The 6,268-nt window shown below is 35.6% G+C and overlaps 1 long non-coding RNA gene across 2 annotated transcripts; it reads left to right on the plus strand.

The window, feature by feature from the left end:
* The first annotated feature begins 256 nt into the window (after positions 1–256).
* On the plus strand, positions 257–5,510 carry LOC121422155. Of its 2 annotated transcripts, none has more exons than XR_005971124.1 (4): positions 257–363; positions 2,279–2,408; positions 3,044–3,156; positions 4,972–5,510. It is a non-coding gene; the product is annotated as an uncharacterized LOC121422155 (long non-coding RNA). The 2 variants fall into 2 exon arrangements; XR_005971125.1 differs by lacking the exon at positions 257–363 and adding an exon at positions 831–1,144.
* Positions 5,511–6,268: the final 758 nt, after the last annotated feature.

Genomic DNA, 6,268 nt, shown 5'->3' on the forward strand with positions numbered 1-6,268 from the left:
TATGTCGAAAGGGTGGGTGCTGTCGCGTTAGGGTGCGTCAACGCGAACGCGAAGATTCGTCCAAAGCCCCCCCAGTTTGACCGAAAGGGTGCGTTGGGAGCGTTAGGGCGCGTCAGTGTCGACAACGCCCCCAAATGGCACAACCGGGGGGGCTTTTCCCGAACCTTCGCGTTCAGTACATTTTTATTTTACAAATCCATGAATCGTCTTGAACGAGGTTCGCTGACTAATTAGGCCACGCCCACTCCCAAAGTTTTGATCAAAATGTAAAGTTTGTTTGATGTTTTCGCCGCGACGATTCGAAATGAAACGAAGAATTTAGCAGAAGTGAAGGTCACCGGAGAGGTGAATGAGGATTTTACCGTAATTAAAACCATTCAAAATGACGTTCATATTATATGTAAGGTGATGAATAATTTGTGGTGCGTAATTATCAATTGAATTACAAGAAAAGATAATCTTCTGGCAGGAACCCTGTCGATACGATCGACAAACTTGACAGTACATAATCCAGTCTAGTCCCATACCCGTGTTTCTGTGTCTGCAGAACTAAGTATCTGACTGAGCCTGAGGTCCACACAACGACCCATCGCGACCCTGTCCATACACGTTTTTATGATCCACACAGGGCTGTAATTTTGCAAAGAGAAATCTTTATATTGTTTTACCTTTATGACATTCGGCATTATCGTGATATAGGGAACCACCGTTCACTTCATACAGCAGCGCTTTATTCAGTCACACGCACTACCCTATTTCCACCTCCATTCACTTTGTACACAAGTGCGCGTACACAAATCTACGAGTGGTTCCCAAAACCACGATTTGGCCTGACATTCTATATTAAAAATCATAATTTTTCTTTTCCTTTGGTTTTTGTATTAATTTTGTTGCTCGGTGTGGTCGGGGATATCCTCGATTACCAGCGTGTGCAATAGATGTACACAAATCCAATGTGGCCATCCCAATTCTGTCTGTGTTACAGTCATTGGAATTGGACAGGAGCTAAATCACATATTGATAGTGTGAGTGATAAATTGGATATTCTCAACTTATTTAGCATATAGGCTTAGCGAACACAAGTCAAACGAAATGGAGGCACTCGACAGCAGGCGAGGATTCAGGGGGGAGTTATGTGGCAGAGGTGCGTTCACACCCAATCAAAATCTAGATATTATAAGTTTTAAATGGTGCACCCGTGGCAGTAGACCAAAAGCTTCGGTCCCTGTTTTGCTGGTTGTTCAGCTGAACTCCGTTGGCTTCACTCACCAAATACAGAGACCGAAGTTCTAGCGCGATCTGTACAGGGGACTCAATGGCCATATGTTTACGTACTTAAGATCGGATAAAAAGGGGAAGTGAATTTGCGCGACAGCCGAGGTATTAAAAAAGTCACTGTTTTGTTCCTTATAACTTCAATTTTCTCCGTTTTGGGGAATTATTGCCAAGAGGGAATATAAATTTGCATTTTGGTCGCGTTAATTTTCAAAATTGTTATTCATTAAAGACAAAATTGAAGAGCCCCGACAGGGGGATTTTGCATTGTAAGTCCCCTAATGGTGGCTGCACAATAGCAAGCCGTCTGTGTATGAGAAATAAAAAAAAATGTTTAAAAACTCCTCGAAACAGACAGCTGCCAGCTGTCTAGCTATCGTGCAGCCACCATTATGGGACTTACAATGCGAAATCCCCCAGTCGGGGCTCTTCAATTTTTCAATTTTATTTTTCATTTTTATCGTACCACATAAAGTTAGAGTCTAGATCTAGTCAAACCTAACCTTAAATAGCACGTAAAGGTACTTAAAGGTCCATTCATTAAAACAAAAATAAAGGGGAATATGCAATGGATCTCATCAAGCCCAAGTATTTTTTTGCCTTTGAATCTCATAATAAAGTACTATTGAACAAAGTCCAGTAAATTAAACCAGCAAGGTATCCATGTGCTATTGGGTTAGAAAAAACTTTTATTTTAATTCAAAAATATATTAATGACAAAAATGTTTTATTATTTGTATGATTAATATGTTAATGACTGTCTTGCTTATAATCAAGTGGAAATTATATGAATTAACAAGAATTAATTGTTGACCGATTGTTGGTCGATTCTAGAAATTTCAGGATAATACAACAAGAAAGAAAAATGATTGGTATATTTGAATCATTCCCCTTTATAAAATGTCAACAATATTCATAGAAAGTGCAATATTTTTCAATGATCACTGTGTCAATCTACATATTTCTTTGTTATATCAATGTAATATTAATGTTCTAATTTCAGACTGGAACTAGAGAGCTTGGCTCTGACTGGTCTACTACAGCAGGGAATGTGCCAGGGGCCAATCTGATGAACAAGTGGCAGAAGATTTGGCAATGGGTGAAGAAACACTGAGATTGAAATGCAACCACAGGTAACATGTAGACTAGTAAAATGCTATAATGACAAAAAATGAAGGATATTGTTTAGGTTGCAGAATGTTAAATCATTAAAACCCACATCAATGATAATTAAATCGCACTGTACCAGATTTTAAAGTCAGTTTGTAATGTAGACATTACATAGACATGAAAGACCATGACCATGCAAAAAATCATCCAGATGGTCATTTTTGTACATGGTTTTGGAAAACAGTGCGGGAGCTGAAAAACATAAAAATTACCATTTGGTCATGATTTTTTGCATGGTCGCTCACTTTAAAAACTCTACAGTTAACATGCGACCCCAGCCCCCCCCCCCCTTCTGTTTGCGTAGCCCCTACTCACACCCCTCAATCCATTTTTCACTACTTGCTCATGTGTATGTACATACAAGCTACATTACGAGGAATAATTTCTCTAAGTTTCTCAGCCAGAGCATATGTCATTTACTATTTTTATTTTTGATTAACATAATAAAAGCTTGAACCCTTTGTTTACCCCCTTCTATATGAATTCTGGTAATCAAAAGATGTTTTATTTCCTGTTTTTAGACATGTACATATACATGTGAGAAGAAATACAAGATTGTGGCAAATATTTTAATTAGTTCAATACTCTTTTCCTTCAGGTGGAGGCTTCACCCAAACTTTTCAGACGGATGCGAGATACAAAGTTACCCAAGTATAAATGGTTGAAGGTTTTGGAGAGCCAGACAAGAAGGCAGGAAATGTGATGTCACTTGTAAGTTAAAACACTCTTAAGTATGACTGCCTCACTTTGGCGAAGAAAGTAGTCACATTAAAAAAAATTAAATTGCCAGTACTGTTCTCTTCTTTATTTGGTCTTCTAGCAGTCAATATTTGAAAACAGTGACATCTATAAGTCTATAAGATAATAAGTGCTTAGATGCTTAAATGATTAATGATGATATTTCTTGGACAGTTGTAAAACATCCAATATCAATCAATGCTAGATGCTGTGACTTGCTTTCTATTGCCAAAGTAGTAAATGAATGTTCCATTGTTCTGCATTCCTATTAGACCCCCCACACACCATCACCCTCTGCTTTGTCAGCTAGGAACACTGCAAAATTACCCAAAAAGAACACAATTTTTTTTATATCTCTTGTAGGCATGTATAAATCAGATAAATTTAATGACTACAAAAGCAGTCATTAAAACCTCACTTATTAAAATGATCTTGGTAGGGGGGGGTGGCTCAGGATCTTGCCTGTAGATTGTGCACTCACTTCAGAAATCAGCAGGTTGGTTCTGAATCACGAAATAAAAAACAAATGTGATAATTTTGGATTTTGACTCCCTTTATTTTGTCATTAAAGTCATTAAAATCAATTATGTATACATGTACATTTTGATTTTTTTCTTATGCATTTTTTTTGGTTGTTTAACCCTAAGAAGACGGGGGGGGCTCAATATTTTTCGCGATAAATCAGCTGCCCAAAGTTTTTTTAATGTGTCGCTCGCTGACTTTTTACTTTCAAGACTCTCGCGCAACTTTTGAGACCAAAATTGTGACCCCCAGGTACGCGTTTCCGAAATTACGCAACATTTCGTAAGTGCATGCAGACCCAAAATTGCTCAAAAACATGAATTTGTGTACAAATCCAATGCAAATAGTGTTTTTAGCCAAAATTCATAAAATGTATCATTATTTTTCCTTTTACTGCTTAAAATCATTTAATTTTATCTTGTCTATGGTAAAAATAAAGTCCCCGAAAATTTCCATTGAAAACACAATGAAAAGCAAAAAGTCATAAAACACAGAAATACATAAGAAATTTAGAAAACAATAGAATACATAAGAAAATAAATGTGATGTGTACATTTTTGAAAAATAAATTTGATCAGATGCCTATCTAGAGTATGTGAAACAAAAATGAGCATTTTAGGGGCTTTATTTTATTAATAAGCCAGTTCGTAGTTCCTTCCTGCGCATGATCAAAAGATTCTATGCATGATCAGAAGAAGGTCAGTTGTACTAAAGTGACATGGTGCTTTAAAATCTAATGAGATAAGCACCAACTTTGATGTCTTGATTATTCATATATTCTTTTGAATTGTTATTTTCATTTTCATCCACAAAAAACAACAATGCTTCCACGAACGACTGGTATTTCACAGTTTGCAAAGTACATTGTGCAACATGCTAAGATATGCATTCAAAGTAAGAATGCAACAAATGCCTTCATTACGTGTTCATTTGTGTGCTATTCTAGTCACCTGGTCTATTCAATTTCTTCATCCTGCAATGTAAGGCAAGCTTACGTAATATCTTGCTTTGAAATCTGCCTATCATGATGAAAGAAATGAAAGGTCATTTGACCAAAATTTCCACGAAGTAACTACGAACTGGTCTATTAGAGCAAACTTATGATTTTACGCATAAATTTTCATAATCAATGAGCAGTGAGATTTTTCGCAGAATTTTAACAGCGATAATTAAATTAGGAATAAATGACTTTGGTATCAATAATCATGGAAATTAATATCTTTATTAATAAAATATCACATGCTCTATAAATTAATTCCATTTCAGTTACTTCAATAAACATGAACAGCAGCAGGAGCAACAACAGCATCAGCAGCAGAAACCTCAACTGCAATAAGAGATGCAGCAACCGCACCGACAACATCAAGAGCAACAGCAAAAATACCTACATGTATTACAGCAGAAATGCAACAATCACATTGGCAACATCAACAGCAGCAGGAGCTCCAACAACCATGCAGGGAACATCGCGCGCAACATGAATAACTTCATCAAGAGATGCAACAACCACAGTGGTAAACATCAACAGCAGTAGCGACAACGACAGTAGAAACAAAGCCAATGTCAAGGATTAAGCAATCATACAGGAAACAACACAAGCGGCAACATCAATAAATGCATCAGGGGATGCAACAGCCATACTTGTAAACAGCAGCAGTAGCAGCGATGACAAGAGCAACCACGCAGGCAACACCTTGAGCAACATCAGTAGCAATGCACCAGCAATGAAACAATCACACCAACAACACCAAGAGCAGCAGCAAAAAGAAAATAAATTCCAGCAACCATGATGACAACAGCAGCGGCAACACCAACAACACTAATGAATGTTGAAAAACTTGTACAAAAGTCAATGACACCACAGTTTTTTTTTAGAATTTATTGGACATTATTGATTAAAAAATGCACAATGATTTATTCAGGTTGAAGAAAATTATGTGTGAAAAAATTGTGTACATTTGAAGATGTTTCCTGTGTATTGAATAATTTTTATGAAAATATAGTTTTATAGATGAAAATATGATTCTTGAAATGTCTACTTTTTATTTGTCATTGACTAAAGATAAATACATTTTCTTTGAATTTTCTTAATGAAATGAAAAAAAAGGAATTTATTCAAATGTTATCATTATTATCATCGTTCTTATCTTTATTATTATTATTATCACTATCATTATTATTATTATTGATATTATTATTATCATTATTATTCTTATCATTATTGTTATTATCATTATTGTTATTATTATCGTCATTAAGTATTATTTTTCTCATTATTATTATAATTATCATTATCATTATTTTTTTATTATTATTATGATCAATAGGACTATTAACATGTTAGTATTTGGATTATTTATTATAATTATTGTAATTAAAATCATTCCTTCATTTTTGTCTCACCTGCGAAGCAAAATGAGACTATAGGCGCCGCTTTTCCGACGGCGACGGCGGCGTCAACATCAAATCTTAACCTGAGGTTAAGTTTTTGAAATGATGTCATAACTTAGAAAATATATGGACCTAGTTCATGAAACTTAGACATAAGGTTAATCAAGTATTA

The sequence above is a fragment of the Lytechinus variegatus genome, chromosome 9 (genome assembly GCF_018143015.1).
Source record: "Lytechinus variegatus isolate NC3 chromosome 9, Lvar_3.0, whole genome shotgun sequence".
Lineage (NCBI taxonomy): Eukaryota > Metazoa > Echinodermata > Echinoidea > Temnopleuroida > Toxopneustidae > Lytechinus > Lytechinus variegatus.